The sequence below is a fragment of the Diabrotica undecimpunctata genome, chromosome 6 (assembly GCF_040954645.1).
Source record: "Diabrotica undecimpunctata isolate CICGRU chromosome 6, icDiaUnde3, whole genome shotgun sequence".
Classification (NCBI taxonomy): domain Eukaryota; kingdom Metazoa; phylum Arthropoda; class Insecta; order Coleoptera; family Chrysomelidae; genus Diabrotica; species Diabrotica undecimpunctata.
The window spans coordinates 72179556-72198045 of record NC_092808.1 but is presented as its reverse complement, the minus strand read 5'-3'; the positions used below and the strand labels follow the sequence as shown (position 1 = coordinate 72198045).

General features: G+C 33.0%; 1 protein-coding gene across 2 annotated transcripts in view; it reads right to left on the bottom strand.

The window, feature by feature from the left end:
• The window catches only part of LOC140443488 (protein spitz-like), a 692772-nt gene that overhangs the window by 662965 nt on the left and 11317 nt on the right, over positions 1-18490 (bottom strand). The window lies entirely within an intron of this gene.

Below are 18490 nucleotides of genomic sequence, written 5' to 3'. Positions count from 1 at the left end.
AAAGAAAATATGAAGCTTACTTGAAACACTACAAGAGAATAGGCTTAGCTCAAGAGAATGAGAGTTGTGCTCAGAGAGGAGGTCGGCACGTTTGCTTGCCTGTAGTAGCTTAAGGTTAGATAAATCCTAAGATGATCTTGAAATGGGCACCAGGGTAAATTTTGAATATCACTCCAATTTGGGGTATCTATAGTTATATACTGGAAACTTATAACTGAAAATAAACGATTATGGGAAACAAATAAAAATCTGAAATGCTCTATACACTATAATATTTCAATCTTAATTTACTTATAGCCCCAAACATATATGGATATTATATTTACCAAACAATTACCTAAATATATCCCCAAAAATATGTATTTACACAAACCGTTATCTAAAAATACGACCCAAAATATAAATATATACAAAAATTGATCTACCCAGTCCTTTGACAATGAGGTCAATAGGTAAGTATGTTATAATAATGTATGTTGAATAACTCACATGGTGTAACTAGTAATTAAAATAGAACAAAAACAATTAAATAATTAGACAAAATAATAAAGGAGATAGTTTTAAAGTATGACAATAGTCAGCTAGTCTAAAAAAATTGAAATTTAAATTATTAATAGTTTTAAAAAGAAAATAAGTGTAATTAGTAGCCTTATTGCTGTTAAGGAAGTTCCCTAATCTGTTATCTATTGTCCAGGTAGTGGATGGACTCTGAGATGGCCCTGCCTATGTTGACTAAGGTAACAGCTTACTAGGACTGGCATACCAACAAGAAAATTCTAAATTAATATTGTTTCTTTTCCCAAATCCAAGTATTTCCCGAAATAAAAAATATTCTTCCCCAAATAAAAGGTCCAAAGATTGGAGCTGGCAAGCTACAAGACAACAAAAAACCTTTTTATTCCGTGTTCTTATACTTATTAGGTTTTGTTCAAATAACAAAAACTAGAATATATTGGTCATTAAGTGACCTTGACTCAAATATTTAATATTTCAATACTGGAATTTACTTATATATGTATATATAAAAAATGGTTGGATATTTCTACTAAGGTGAGAAAGTTTAGATGATTAAGAAATATTTAAATGGAGACAGTACGTGTATGGAAAGTAACTTACCAGAACCTCGGAGCGTTTTTCCCATAAAAAACAACGTAATTTTCTAAAGAAAAACTGTACAAAACTAAATACTTCTTCAAACTAAAACTATTCACATTTCCCAAAAATAATAACTTAAAAATTTTTCTATCCCTGCTCCTAAGTTCTGCCTGCCGTGATAACTTAACTCATCTTCTCGAAGTTCTCTTCCAAAATGAACACAATTCCCTTCATAGATAAGAAGGTTAGGTTTCCTTCCTTTTCAATGACAAGGGAATCGATTCTACCTACATCAATAGATATTTTAAATTGTATTGTAAGTTGCCTAATCTACGGCGGCCAATTAGTAGCTATTGTAGGAATTCGGTTTGATTATTTGACTGTGATTTTGCTAACGTTCGAAATGTTAGATTATTAACGATCGTATCGTTACACCCACCATCCCCAAGGGCAATGTCAGCCACGGGAAAAAATCGAGATATCGTCCGATGAAACGATGAAACTAGAAAAGTGAACTCTAGTTTCATCGTTTTTAACCAATATCTCGATTTTTTCGGGGATGAGTTTTGCGTTAGGGGATGATGGGGTAGTTTTTTGGAGATTGGTTATTATTTCAGTCAAGCAATTAATTAGCAATAAACTATGCCGCCAAGATGGGGCCTGCAGCCCTTCTCCTTGCCGCGTTATAGATATGGCTATGCTAGTTTTACCGTAAAGTTAGCATAATCATTGTTTTTCGGAAACGGCTACACCAATGAATTTTTTCATTCCGCAATAAATTAGCAATAATTATAGTCTTGGTCTGAATTGGGCCTTATAAAATGGATATGCTAACTTTACCGACATATTTCATGTTAAATCTAAGATTTATCGTGAAAAAAGACATATTGTTATCCAAACAAACATTTGGGTAATATATTTGATATTTTATAATATTTGACAACAGTCTTGGATAGACAGAGTCTCCTTAGGTTACTGATTACTTAACAAAAATGATACACTTCAACACATGATTGTTGCGTTGACATACTTGACAAGTACAATCACACTTATGTAATATGCAGTAATTGTATGAATCCACCATAGAGATCCCGAGGAAAAATCTTTCATCGAGGAGAAATCACAATTATTAGACAAATAATCTAGTTAATATACCTTCAAAAAGTCTAGCAAATATTTTTTAATTTTTATATTTGTTCATGAAGGTGTGAACATTAATAAATTCCAGACGAAATGTTTGCAGATCATTGACTATTGGAGGAAGAATAAAATAGTTTTGAATTCCATTGGGGGGAATTGTAAAATGTGGTCTGTATATGATTTAGTATTAAATCCAGGATAATAATAATCATACAGATTTATTTCATATTCAAAATTGGAAGTACATGTCGACTGACGGTGATCTCACAGGAAAAATTTATTCGCAACGAAACTACAATGATTAAATAAAAAACCATAACGTCTAGCAGATATCGTTTACTTTTCATATTTTTTTTATAAAAGTGTGAAAATTAATCAATTCCAGACTAACTGTTTAGATATCATTGCCTATTGAAGGAGGCACTTAAGTACCTTTGAATTCCACTAGGGGGAATTATGAGATGTGGTCTCAATATGATTTAGTACTAAATCTAGGACATTTCGAAAAATTGAAAATCACTAGCATCATTCTGGCTTTACAACCTTGTGTGGGACCTAGCCTTCTCAAGAATTTCTCTCCAGTCGTCCCTATCCTATCCTTCGCCTTCCTCCGCCAAGCACGTATTCCGATATTCCTCATGTCTAATCGATGTTATCAAGGAACCTTGTTCTGCGTCTTCCTCTTGTTCTCTGGCCAATGGGTCTATCAATGAGCGTTTTTCTAGCTGGGCTATTTTGTTCCATCCGCAATACATGCCCTATCCACCTCAGATCTCTTATTTTAATAGGTTTTACGATATCTGGTTCCTGGTATATTCTATAAAGTTCTGTTGTATCGTCTTCTCCACACTCCATTGTCGTTCACTGCTCCAGAGATTCGCCTTGGTACTTTTCTTTCGAAACATCCTAACATGTTTTCATTACTTTTTGTTAGAGTCCAGGCCTCTGAACCATATTATAGGACTGGGCGTATTATTGTTTTGTAGAGTTTAATTTTTGTATTTCTCGATATAATTGTATATTTAAGGAGGATATTGAGCCCAAAATAGCATCTGTTGGTAGTGCATTTGTTTCTGCGGTTTATCTCTGCGGTAGTATTATTTTCAGTGTTAAAGCGCTCCCAGGTATACAAATTCGTTCACTGCTTCGATGACGTCGTTTTCTATAACAAGTGGTCGTGGGATTTGTGGTTGCATGCTTATTATCATATACTTCGTTTTGCTGGTATTTATTATTAAACTCATTTCTGTAGCTGATTCTTTTAATGCTACATACGTCTCTCGTACAGCGGTTTCCGTTCTCCCAACAATATTGATATCATCAGTATAACCAAGGATTTGCAGTGATTTATTATACATTGAATCAATGGTTATGATTTGTGACATACGTATTTCGCGATATCATCATCTATAATTCACGAAGTCATTTTACTTTATTATTTAAATTTTAACGTTCATATAGGCTAAACAAACAAAAACTTAAAAATATTATGCTTTTAAGGACTTAACTTTATTAACGTCAGCGTTTTGACTAAAATACCAAACCACAATGTGATGGAATAATGGTTTATAACTAAAATTACTTTTCTTTTCTTTAGCAAATGATATTTGAATAGAAGTGTTAACTGTTCGTCAATGCTATTTAAAATATATAACTATTTCAAACAACGGAATTCATGAAATGCCCTTGATATCATTTTAATAAGCCACTGAAGATCGAGATATAACAGCCAATATTGAAAAAATCTATAAAGTATTTCGTAGTGAAATGGTCCTGAAAGGTCTGGGATATTCTCGATTTTCTACACTTTATTCGTTTACGTTTATCTATTTAAATATCGTATTTTTGGCCACACTACTCGACGAAAGAAACCATAGAGTGGTCAGAGCACCAATTTTTAGGCCTAAAAATATATGAAATAAGAAAGGACATGCAAATTTCCGATGCATTATACTTGTTGAACGTGTAGCGTTAAGTCATATTTAGTGAAATATTTTACAAAAAAAACGTATCATTGGCTTTTTAAACTTTTTCAAAGCAACGATGCATCAAACATTCTAAATTAAAGAATATACTCAACATACAAGCATGTAACGTTTGTTCGAGAACATTATACATAAATATAGTCCTATTCAATTTTTTTGTATTATTCATTTATTGTCCTCTTTCTAGTCAAGCTCTACTTCCATATAGTTTATGTATTCATAGGCCTATAGGGGCACATAAACATAAACTAACCACTTACTTTCAAAATTTAAACTGAAAGGTACTTTGTGATATACTGAAAAATAAAAAATAGCAGATTGTTTATATTCTAGTTGATTACAATTGGCGGCTCATTATAAATTCAAATTTTCAAACAATAGGTAAGGGTGGTCGTCCTGACCATAAGCCATTATCGTACGCATGTAATTGAAACCATAAGGTTTGCCTGAAAAAATCCGGTTTATGTATAAAGTAATTTGTTTAGTTTTAGTCTTTTAGAAAATACCACATGGAATAAAAAAAACTGATATTTGTTATCTGAATCCGCTTCTATAAACCAAGAATTATCCGAGAAGCCACAGAAATTGAAAAAAGGCCAAATTATCTCAATAAAAGAGATGACGACATACGGTTACCTTCGACTTGTGAGACCTCTTATAAAGCAAATACCGTCCTCTCCACCCGTCATTCAAAATCCTACTTAGTGTCGCCCAAAATCGGTCTTGGTCTTGTTCTTGCATTTTCGCAAGACCAAGACCAAGACTGCCTAATTTTAGCAAGACCAAGACCTACCGTGCAAGATTTGAGCAAGAACAAGACTAAGCCTGCGAGACTCTTGCAGTTAGGACTGAGTGTCATTTTAGGGAGTATAGCAGTTTGTGTATATGATAAGAGAGTTTATGAGATTATCCAGATTTAGCCGTACGGCTCACACTCCCTCTAAGGGGAAAATTCACTCATCACAGATACCTACAGTATCTTGGTACGGTATGTCATTTCGTCGGAGATAATGGCTTACATAACTTTGGCAACTACTGGCAGCAAGCTAATCGGACGATAATTGTTGGGGTCGAGTTTGTTGCCTTTTTTAAAAATAGGGGTAACGGAAGCTAATTTCCAACTAGGGGGTAAGGAGTTCTGGATGAAAGAAGTTTGCATAATTAACGTTAAGGGTATTGCAAGCGTGTCTGCGCACCTTTTTAACAGTTTTGGTGTTAAACCATCTAAACCGGGTGAAGGGGCTGTGCGAAGTTTAATTAAGTGTTGTTTGATATGATCCACTGTGAGTTCAACTTGCTGTAAGGATGCACCGACACGATTACAGTTAATAGCAGGTAGATAACCATCATTCGATTCTTTAGTAAAAACCTGTGAATATCTATATATTGTATAACCATTTATATTAACAGAGGAGTCAGGAATTGTGGGCTTAAGCCAGGATTCGGCAATACAAATAATGTCTGTTCACCGTTATTTTTGCGAGTTTCTAGCGTCTTGTCGTCAATTATTGAGAATTTTTCCGTGGCTTTGTTCTCCAGAAGTTTGGCTTTATTTCTCAGAATATCTTTAACGTGGTATTCCGAACCCATTACTACCTTTATCATTCGGGGAAATCGTTGGTTTGCTTTGCCGACTCTGTACAAGGTGATTTGCTTTTCCTGGGAGCCAACAGTATCCCAAACAAGCTTAACCTTATTCTCGTCGTCATCTTTTCTGCGTTGTGCATCCCAGAGGAAGACTCTGTTACGCCTCTAATTAGAATATTTTTAGCACGTGTTATGCGATCTACAGCTTCGTTAGCAATATTATCTGTGAATTCGGCAGACTCAAATAAATCAATCTGGCTGAGCTTATTGTTTAACTCAGTTATTTTATTATCAAAATCATCAATTTTCGTACGAATTTTCATTTTAAAATCTAGCAGATCTTTTATTTCTGAAATATTAGAAATATTGGAGCTGCATGAGTTACAAAGTATACTCAGTCCATGAATTTTTTGTCGGGTGACGCGATCCTCCGAAGAAAGGTCGGTGCATGTGATATGTATTTGTCGTTTACATCCATCGCACTGGAGTTTGCGGTCAGCTGTCGCTATGGTTTTCGAGCAGTTCGAACAAAAAGAGGTTATTTTTGTTCAAAAATAATAAAAACAAAAAGACGGCTTGGTCCGGTTTTTAGTGTATTTAATTAGTATTTGGTTTTATATTAATAAATTGTGGAATGGTACTCACAGTAATTATTAGCTGTAACTGCACTTTTTACACAAAATTTTTACAAAAACTACTGACTATTGATATATAGAACAATCATGCAAAATTTCTTTGCGAAATAATTATTTTCTACAGAGTAATCGTGAAAACTAATACGAGCACAAAATTTTACGTGTGTCGTCAACCAACTAGCAGGTATCAATGCATAAAATGCATAAATGCATAAAAATATGTAACAAAAATTTGGAAAATTGGACTTATGCGCATTACGAACAATATCATAAACATACATAGCGAATCAAAATATTCATTAAAAGAACACTCGACACATTTGACACGTACTCATAGGTCATAATTACAATGTAAAAATAAAATATTTTGTACATTCTTTCCCAGCCGACGACTTCTTCGCTCTAAAATTAAAAATTGTTCAGAGTTTGAGAATAGCCGCCCTCTAATCATAAAATAATCTTCTAGTATTGCGACGCGGACAGTAATATCGTATCGAACCTTTTTAAAAATATATCACCTTAGCTGATAAAAAATATAATAAGGTTAGCATACATACTGTTAAGGGCACTCACTTAATAATTAAATTTTTTTCCTTATTAATAATTTAGTTAGGAGGAATACTACAAATCTTATCTGCCTAAGACTAAGCATCGTTTCTGCTGAGTGTACGATGAGATCATTCGGTTAAACAAAATTTGCTGAAAGAGCGCGGCTAACGGTTATATTGGATATTCGACGCGTAGTCTGACGACCAATCAGTCGGACATAAACGAACGACATTGGTATTGCGACTAGGTGGTCGGATTGCAAGCGTTTAACTGCGACTATGTGTTCAGAAAATATGGCCGAGGATGAAGAATATTTATTAGAAAATAATTTTTTACGTCTTTTGATGTTAGAAAACTCAAGAGTACGGGTAAATAATATATATAGAAATAGTGAAGAAAATGGCGAGTTTCACTTAATATGGAATGATTTGTTACGCCAACCACAGAAGTTTTTTGAATATTTTCGAATGTTACCTGAAACATTTAATTATATTTTGTCTCATATTTACGAAAGACTGGAAAAACTGGCATTAACATTAAGGTAAGTCATTACTTATGAAATTATTTACTAAACTAAATTTATTTTTAATACAAACTTAAAAAAGAAATACTTTTTATGAAGTTAGGATATAAAAACTAAAATAAACTAAAAAAGTCATTACATTACTGAAAATTATGCAAATATTCTCGCACGCCTGGACATCCTACTTCGTTTTCTGGTGAACCTGATGGTAGTTCCACTTGATACCTGCTTTGATCGATTTCTTGATCCACTGTAGTAGTTCTTGTCCAGACAGACTGAGCATATGGCTGGGCTTCTTGGTCCACTGCAGTAGTTCTTGGCCAGACATACTGAGTAAGTTGCTGGGCTTCCAAAAGAACTTGTAGTATTTTTATTAGTACTGACAATTTTTGGTCTTCGGGTATTTTTTTCATGTACGGCATCAGACTCATGAAGAAATGGAAGTCACTATCTTCTTCCTTTGGCCTTTCCTTACACTTTTCTTTGTATGCTTTAAGTTTTTCTTCTTCTATAGCTACCATTTTTTCATATAGCGAAGATTTAGCTTTTTTTCCCTTTGTACCCGTTCCCTTATCTGTATGAGCTATTTTAGCAGCCTTGGGTGTCGTAGTGAAAATAATTTTAGTATTTAATTCTGGATCTGAATTTAATTCAGAATTAAGATTTCTATCATAATCAGATTCAGAGATTGTATCTGGCGTAGTGTTTTCATCATATAAATTTTCTTGGTTATTGAGAGGAGGAATATTTCCTGTAGCATTTCTTTGGGTTATGTTGTCTTTTAGGAAAAGCATCATTGTGAAATAAGGCCATTTTGATGTTATTAATATTTCACCAGAATCTCCGGATCGTCCTTTATTTGTTTTTGCTAGTTCTTTTCTAAAGTTATCTCTTAATTCTCGCCATTTCGATTTGAGTACATCACCTAAAAGTCAAGAAGTAAATAGTATGTTTTAGAAAATAAAAAATTAAATACGTATTACGTTGAATTGAAACAAAATTAATAAGTTAAAATAATTCATCTTCATAGTGTGTGTGTGCGCCAATAATCTTATATACTAATACGCTAAGCCTTTTTCTTGTCCACCACTTTACTCAAAAACCATATTAGATAATTAAAATATTTTTTCGGAATATTATTAGTATTACGTATGAGATTGTCAAGATATACTTTTGGTACAAAAATTCACTTCCGGTTTTGAGATGACCGGAAGTTAAAATTTACTTTAAGTTTTAGACCCACAATGTATATATGGATCGAAAGGTCTCGTCGAGACGAATCTAAATATGTACTTCTCGTTGCGATCCGACACCGGAAGTGACCCGAAACGCGCATAAAACGTCAAGATAGAGCAAATCTGACACCGGATTCGTGATCAGCATGCAAAATTAACTGCTAAATGATATCCATGTCGACATTTGATAAACTAAAAATTGCATTCCGGTTTTGAGGTCGACTTCCGGTTTCATTTTTATTAGTCAAATCAATAGAGAATTCAACGTAGAGTTCAAAAATGTAAGTTCACGAAATTATCATTTATAGTTTTTAAGTTATTGATAAAAATATTTTTACTTCCGGTCATTGTATATATTGTATATTTTTCTCGCAAAATAAAAATTTCATTTAAAAAACTGAATGTCGAGTTGGTCCGCTAGTTATTATCTAAAACAATTATCTATATTTATAATAACAATTATCAATAATTATTGACTTAAAAGAATTAATTCATTTTGTTTGTTGTTTTAGATATCTTCCACTGGACTCGCTTTTCGCTCTTTGGCGTTCTCATATGGGAAACTTTTTATGAACGGCATATGCCTTTTCCAACAGAAGACATGTTTCGATCAATTTCCAACGATTTTTTGAATAAATGGAATTTTCCGAATTGTATAGGATGTAAAAACCTACACATAAACAAATATTTTATTTGTCGTCTGCAATAAACTCAATTTCTGAGAGTTGTAACGGGAAATAAATTATTGAAAATATCCAATGAACAATATAAGACTAAGTGAAGGAGAGTGCTAAGAAAAAAACTTTAAAATCGGTGAAATGGCATCCGAAAACACCAAGGCCCTATAACAAATAAAACCGCTATAGTTGATAAGCCTAATTAACATCAAAGCATAGAAACGAAACTATGACCTTTGAAATTGCGACGTTACCGTTGTGAGTAGACTTTCGGGGTAGACACAGAAAAATAACAACGGTTAATAAACATAAAATAAATACGGTAAACGATGTCTTCTCTGAACTGTTGAGGTGGAAGACAGTGTTTGGCGCCGGAAAATGAAAAAATATATGAAAAATTTAAACAGTGATGATACACTTTCAGAAGGAGGGTCAAAAAGGAAGGACAGATATAAAGACAGCGAGGAAGAAGATGACATTTTCAGAAAGAGCAAGAAGTTCTCGATAACACCAACAAAAACTCCAGAGAAAAAAATGAGCAAACAAAAATTGATCAATTACTAATAATGATGAGCCACCTCACCGATGACATTAAGGAAATAAAAAGAAATCAAAAAGAAAGGAAGGAAACGGTAGAAAAGCTCATAACGGAAAACAGAGAGCTGAGAAAAGAAAATTCAGAACTAAAACAAGAAAATATAGAGTTGATCTCTATAGGAGGAACTCAGAGAAATAACAAAAAACATGGAAGTTATGGAAAAACACCGCCGAATAAATAACATACTTATGAACGGCCTAAGGATACACATATGAGTAAGCAGGGTTAAAAGGAACAATCAATAATTTCATCAAACAACATATAGGGGTAGAGGTTAAAATAAGGAATGCTCACAAGTTAGGCGAAAAAACATGCCTAATTGAATTAGAAAACCAAGAAGAAAAAAGAAAAATAATGGAAAAAAGCACAAGTTAAAAGAAATTTAAGAGTACAAAATATATATCAACGAAGATGCAACCATAAAAGAACGAGAAATACAGAAAACAATTAGAAACATTGCTCAAGAAGAAAGAAATAAAGGAAATGAAGTCAAGATTGGAGTAAAAAAATATGGGCAAATAACAGCGAATGAAAGTGGAATAACAAAGAAGGCGCAATAGTTAAAAAAATATCAAAAAACTAGCAACTAAACGTACTACTGGAATAACGTTGATGAAACAAGCACAGAACAAGGTTAGCGATCATACAAAAAAAGGAAAAAAGAGGAAAAAAATGAAAACCGGACCAAAACACAAGAAAACATTACGAAAAGAACACTTACTTTTGGGAACATGGAATGTAAGAGGCACATGTGGAGAAGGCAAACTTAAACATTTAGCGAGAGAAATCGAAAAGTTCCATTTTGACATAGTAGCTTTACAGGAGACGAAACAGCTGGGAAATGATATATTAGAAATAGAAGATACACGGCCGGTTTCCGAAACGTTATTCAAATCTCCAATCATGTAATCAAGTATCAAATTTGATCAATTGTTAACAAGCGACAGGTTTCCGAAACGAAAATTATGGTAAAATTACGTGATCATCGATTATAGATTATTTGACATACGATTTTACATGGAAACAGTAGAATCGATTGTAATCGTTTATTATTTCTATACGAATTGTTCTTTATCTTGCTCTAAATTAAGAAAGTAATGTTGCTGTTTCACTTTACCATCATTCCTGTTTATGTGTAATCTGCATTCTGAAAATCAACAAACAAACATAACCTAACTAACTAATAATTTTGTGTCGTTCGTTAATGTTTACCAATTTGTCATTTATCATCTTTAATTCTTAAAATGAACCTTTGTAACAATATTTTTGGGTTCTTTCTAAACAACAGCTTTTTATAAAACACCTTAGGTTTATGTATCTTACAACGTAACCAAAGATTTTATTTTATTTACTTACAACCATTGGTACATAACCAAGATTATAAGATTAATCGTCCAAAATCTCAGATTACCTGACAAGCTAGTATGACAGAAGTTTGACATAGATAAAACGATAATTAGCGTTTCGGAAACCCAAAATACTTCTGACAGGCTGTTAATTATCGATTATTTGCTTGTTAGATTAGTTAATGTGTGTTATGTGATTGAAGTTTGATCGATGTTTCTGCAACTCAAAATGCATTTAATCGACTGTTAACAGTAGATTACCTAATTTTGATAATGATCAGCCTTTCGGAAACCGGCTGTTAGTGTTTTTTAACAGCGGCGGAAAGAATTGAACGTTAGGCACAGGTTTTATGATAAGAAAAGAGCTAAAAGAAGCAATAGTAGAGTTTAAACCCTCATAAATATTCACGCGCATTCAGAAGAAAAAGTTAATGGTGTCAAAGAATGTTTCTACAATGAATTAAACAGAACAATCGGGAATATACCCAGATATGATATGAAAATTATTTTAGGCGACGCAAATGCCAAAATAGGGAAGGAAGAAGTATTTAAACCGACAATAGGAAAATATAGTAAACACAATGAAACTAATGAGAACGGGCAATTACTGATAGATTTGGCAAGAGAAAAAAATATGATCATAATGAGCACATATGTCGAAAGAAAAGAAATACAAAAGGAAACATGGATATCGCCAGATAGAAAGACTGAAAACCAAATAGACTACGTGCTCATCTAAAAAGAAGAACAGCAATGTATAAAGAAGATAAGAACATACAAAGGACCAGACGCTCACTCAGATCATTATGGTGGGCATCAAAATTAAGCAACTGATACCAGAAAACAAAAACAAAATAAAAGAAAAGAAATGTATACATAACCCAATTCGATTAGCAATAAAGAAAGAGCAAGAAATATACGAGGAAACAATGGAAAGAGAACTAAAAAAGATGCAAATAGAAGAGCAAACTGAGAACAAATGGGAAAACATAAAGCAAATAATGAACAAAGCAGCAAAAGAATGTAATAAACAAGAGAATAAAAAGAGGAGAGACAGGTTCGACATAAAGTGCCAAAAAGAACTAAAACTAAGAAAATCATTAAGGATGGAAATGATCACGAAAGAAACAACAGAGACAAAGAATAGATATATGGAGCAAAGACAAAAAGTAAAGAGGGTGATGAGAGAAAAGAAGAGAAAACACATAGAAAATAAGCTAAAAGAAATAGAAGAGAATTACAGAAATAAAAAAATAAAAAACCTATATCAAGGTGCTAGAAATGAAAAATAAGGTTTCCAACAAAAACCCATATTCGTTAAAAACAAAGCAGGAAATAATATAAGCGGGGAAGCAGAAATAGTCGAAAGATGGAAAGAGTATTTTGATGAATTACTAAATGGCAATAATAAGTCAAACCAAAGAGAATGTATGGAAGCAGACGCAAGAATCGAACATTTAGAAGACATAGAAGATAATTCACCCAGCAGAGATGATGAAATATGGTGGAAAACTGCTAAATAATTGGATATACAAGATCATAAAGGAGATATGGATAAAAAAACGAATACCAGAAGATTGGAAGGAAGCCATTATTTGCCCATTACACAGGAGTAGCGTTACTAAATACCGTATATAAAATCCTATCAAAATCCATAAAAGATAAGCTAGAAAAAGAAGTTGAAAATATAATAGGCGAATATCAGTGGAGATTTAGACGAGGGAGAAGCACAACGGACCAAGTATTCATAATCAGACAATTACAAGCAGAAAGCTATGAACACAACTTACCAACGATAGCGCTATCCATCGACTTCCAGCAAGCATACGATAGAATAAAGAGGAAGGAATTAAAAGAGACCCTTGAGGAACTGGGAGTTAGCAGAAAGTTGCGTAACATGATACATTTAGAGAATACAGAAAACAGAGTCAAAGTAAACAGTCATGCATCGGAAAAATTTATAGTAAACAAAGGATTAAGGCTAAGTATCCTTGGTCATCATTACTCTTCAATGTATGCCTAGAAAAAATAATGCGAGAAGCGAAAATCAATAGAGAAGGACTCCTATATCATAAAAAACACCAAGTTTTGGCATTTGCGGATGATGTAGTGTTGCTGGCAAGAGGAAAAAAAGATCTACAGGAGATAGTACAGAGAATAGTAAAAGCAGCAAAGAAAATGGGACTTTACATAAACGAAACTAAAATAAAATGTATGCAGTGGACAGATGATCAGTTCAGGGATGGACAAAAGTTTAAAGTAGAAGTAGAAGAAAGAGCATAATACGAATTCGAAATGGTAGAAATATTTACATGCCTAGGTGCAATAATATCACGTAAACCTAACATTAAAGAAGAAATACAAGCTAGAATAATGGCAGGCAATAGAATTGTACATGCTCTTAGTGGAATGTCGAAAAGCATCAAGAAAGGCAAAAATACAGTTATACAAAACAACTATACAACCAATAGTAACATACTGCAGTGAGGCATGGACAATGACAAAAAATGAACAAAAGTTACTGGAGATATGGGAAAGGAAAATCCTGAGGAAAATATATGGAGGAATAATAAGGGACGGTTTATGGATAAGACGATCAAACGATGAGTTAGAGAAATTACATAATCAACCTAACATAATAGGAGTCATAAAGGCACAGAGACTAAGATCGCGAGGTTACCTAGAAAGGATGCCGAACACGAGGACTCCAAAAAGGGTACTAAACTACACTATAGCTTCAAAAAAGAGAAAAGGAAGGCCAAAAAATAGATGGAATCAAGAGGTAGAAAAAGATATGGAAGAAATTGGACTAGAAGGCCAGAAAAGAAAAATGAATAACAAGAAGGAATGGAGAAAAATCACATATCGAGCCAGAGAAGATCTCAGTAGATAAAGGAAAGCGAAAATGAAGAAAGAACAAACTTTTCAAGCCATGGGCCTCTAAGGCCTTTAGTGCTATTGTATATATATATATATATATATATATATATATATATATATATATATATATATATGTATATACAGTAAAACCTCCGTTAACCGAAATATTTGGGGGGGAGGCCGTTTCGGATAACAAGAATTTCGGTTAAAAATAAAATTGTTTTTTATAGTATTCTTGGTCAAAGTATTAGTATTAAAAAATTTGTGGTGATTTCGTAATGTTTTCTAATAAGTAAATACAGAATAAAGTAATAAAATTAAGGAAAATGAACAAGTTTAACATGCTTTTTGCGTTTTTGGTTGACAACGATGTTTTGCAGATATATCTCTTCATCGTTCATTTGCAGAACGCCATGAGTTTGCCTCATTCGATTGATCGACGAAACGTAAAGCAATCTGAAAAGGACAAAACTTTATGCAAAGACAACAAAAATTAAGAACCTAGTCGTGTCAATATCAATGATGTCCTGGTCGATGAATTCACTTTCTGAATCATCGGCTGCTAACCAATCACGTATCCCTTCTTGGTTAATTTCGTCACATCCCGGCAAAATTTTTTATTAAAGGTTTAATTTTTTCTGTCGCTTCTTTACCATTTTCTTCTTCAGGATCGTCCATCAAAATCCCAGCAAAAAGTTTGTTCCAACATTTTTTCAAAGTAGAAGATTTGATCTTGGCCCACGGCTCAGCACACCAATAAACAACATGTTTCATTATTACTTTTGGATTTATTTGTCTTCTGTAATAACAGATGTCTTAAGAATGCTCCTCTATGTCTGTTGAATGTTTCTATTACTCCCTGGTCTAACGGCTAAATTAAGTTTGTGACATTCGGTGGCAAAAATCTGACAATTATCACTATTTTGTAGATTTTGAGGATGAGTTGGCGCATTGTCAACAAGCAACAATGCTTTGATGGGAAGGTTTTTTGATTTAAAAAGATTTTACACTTGGGACGAATTCATGTTCGAACCATCCTGAAAATAAAGTGGTCAACATCCATGAGCTTTTTTGTACTCTATAAAAAGCTTTAAGTGCTTTTTCGGAAATATCTTTTAGAGCTCTTGGTTTTTTTGATTTCCCAACACACATAGGCATCAATCGATGAGTGAAATTAATGAAATTGTTTACGTTTTGCCATAAAAATTTACTTTTTATAGACGAAATTATTGAAACTCAGCCGTTTCGGTTAAACGAGGTTTAGGATAAAAAGGTTTCGGTTAAGGGGGGTTTTACTGTATATATATATATATATATATATATATATATATATATATATATATATATATATATATATATGATGTATCGATGGCAAACATATTCGAATACGGTATCCCTCTAATTCAGGATCCATGTATTATAACTATAAACGATATTTCTCTGTAGTACTTCAAGCAGTTGCAGATGCAAAGTACAGATTTATCTGCATTGATATTGGGGCTTTTGGAAAACAAAGCGATGGAGGTGTATTTTTACATAGTTCGCTATATCAACATCTTGAAAATAAGTCGTTAAATTTGCCAGAAGATAGAGCACTTCCACAAAGCAATTTGGTACTTCCGCATGTCTTTCTTGGTGATGAAGCATATCCTATCAAAACCTACTTAACGAGACCCTATCCCAAAAGAGATTTGCAGGAAGATGTATTTAATTAAAAACTTTCAAGAGCGAGAAGAATGGTGGAACGTGCTTTTGGGATATTAACGTCCAAATGGAGAGTCTTACAAAACCAAATGGAAGTTTAGCCCGACAAAGTTGATATAATTGTAAAATGTACATGTATTCTTCATAAAATTGTCATTGACCAGGAAGGTATAAAGGAATTCAATCTTTCAGAAACAGTGGCAACTATGGGGACGCACCAACCAAATAGATCAAGAATTAACAACAGAGCAAATCAACAAGCATATGATATTAGAAATGCTTTTAAAACCTATTTTAATAGTAATGCTGGGTCCGCTCCATTTCAATATGATCGTTTTTAACCACTCAAAATATAAAATGCATATACGTAATTTAATTATTGACGATACTAAATAGTATAATATACTTTAATATGTATTAAATAAATATTAGATTAAAAATAATGCAAATATCTATACATATACTTACTGTTTTCACCCATTTCTTTCGCCAGGGATATCCACATCTTACGAGCCATATCTTGATTGTGATAATCTTTATTAGTTTGGTCCCATAATGACTTTCTTTCAAATACACCCAAAATTAATTTTTCAAGATCCATTTTCAGACGCACGTTGCCGCAGGAAAAAAACAAACAAGTTTGTTTTTTGAAATTAGTCGTCTGTAAACGTGCATAAACTGACGACTAGTACTTATTCAATATAAAATAAAAATAAAAAATAAAATAAAAATAAAAACGTTTATTGCCCTAATAATATTTACATTGCAAATTTAATATATCATTCTCTTCTTTCCGACGTCCCGCTCTTGCACCGCCTGCTTCTGGATATTTTTCCTTTCGGGTTCCTGGTCTTCAGTTAGTGTCTTCCTGTCGTCTTCTTCTGTAGGTACTTATTTTGGCATCGTACCTACTACCCTGATTGGTTGATCTTCGGCAACCATCCGGCTAGACCCTGTTTATGGGTATGTCTATCGGAGTCTTCTTGTGGCCTGTTGGAAGAAGTACCTTGTTCTTTTCTCGGCCACCTCCCAGCTACAGTGTGTACTGGAGCCTTTCTTTGATGGTTGCATTTGTTATTCTGTCCTCCCATGTTGATCCATCTTTGATACGGTAACACGACGTTTCTGTTGCTTCTAGTTTCCTCCAGTTAGTCTCCGCTATCGACCTCCATACTTATTCAATATAATAACCGTTCCTATTTATCTGCCCGTGTTTGTTTCTATCGTCCGACTACGCACGAGTACGTCCGACTCGTTAGTCGTCAGAGTACGCGTCCAATATAACCGTAGCCTAATTCAAACGTACCTAACGAGACAAATTAAAATTAAAACAGATAATACCGGCTCCCGTGTAAACAAAATACCGAAATATTTAAAGTAACGAAGTAACGATATATAATTCTCGGTTCGATATTCGGTACTTAGGGTATTGGATAGTAACGAATATAAAGTAACGAGTAGTTACTTTTTTGACATCACTACTTAAATTTCATTCCCAATTGAACTTTCCTTCGAGTATATTGTAATAATTGTTTTTCATCTAATCTTAAAATATAGTCAAAAGCTTTTGTCACTTGTTGGTTTTTTTTTGTATTTTAACCATGTTTTAGCACATATTAGGCTTATTAAATGCAAACGTTTTTGACTCCCGTGGGACATGGTAGATAGCTCAGTTAGTTAGAGCATAGGCACGGATCGCTTAAAGATCGTGAGTTCAAACCCCACCCGTGTCAGTTGTTTAGACATTTATTAATTTGGTTGGAAAATCGGACAACACGAAATAGCTTATCCAGAAAAATACAGCAGGATTTGTAACAATATACTTAATATCGAAAAAATTTTAAAATGAACCGAATTATAGTTAAATCATATATTAGATAATAATAAAAAAAATAATGCAAAATAGGTAGGTGTGGTATTCTAGTAAATTATAGCCATATGATGTAAAGACTCCCTTATAGTTACTTAAGTATATACTGTTATAAAAGTTTTCTAAATTTTTAAGCATTCGCTTAGAATTATTATTTACAATAGCAATTACAATTTTATAATAATATAATACACTTATGTCAAACATAGTGCCAACAGACAGCGGCTTTCATTTGGCAACCTTTACTTGTGGGTAGCAGTTTATCTCAAATAATTAACAATTTTAATTCACATGATAAATTGTTTTAAATGGGGGTATGCAGGCACTAGATATTTAAATGAGTTTTCAATGCGATGACAATGATCTGGCAGATGAAGGAAAAAAGAAATTTAGAAGAAATAAATAATTAAAAATATTACATAATGGAAGATGTACAGTTTTAAGTATGAATTATAAAGAATAGAAAATGGAATTTATCATGCAAATGTTTTATGAAAGAAAAACAGAATTTAACATGCTGAATTAACTGTGAAAATTCTAAAAATGTATTCGTATATTATGTTAATTACCTATTTAATAAAGTATGATGCTGGTAATAAAGTCAGTAAATAATAAAATCGAAAGCAATTAACTATTTTGAACAAAATTAGAAATATCTTCATTGGT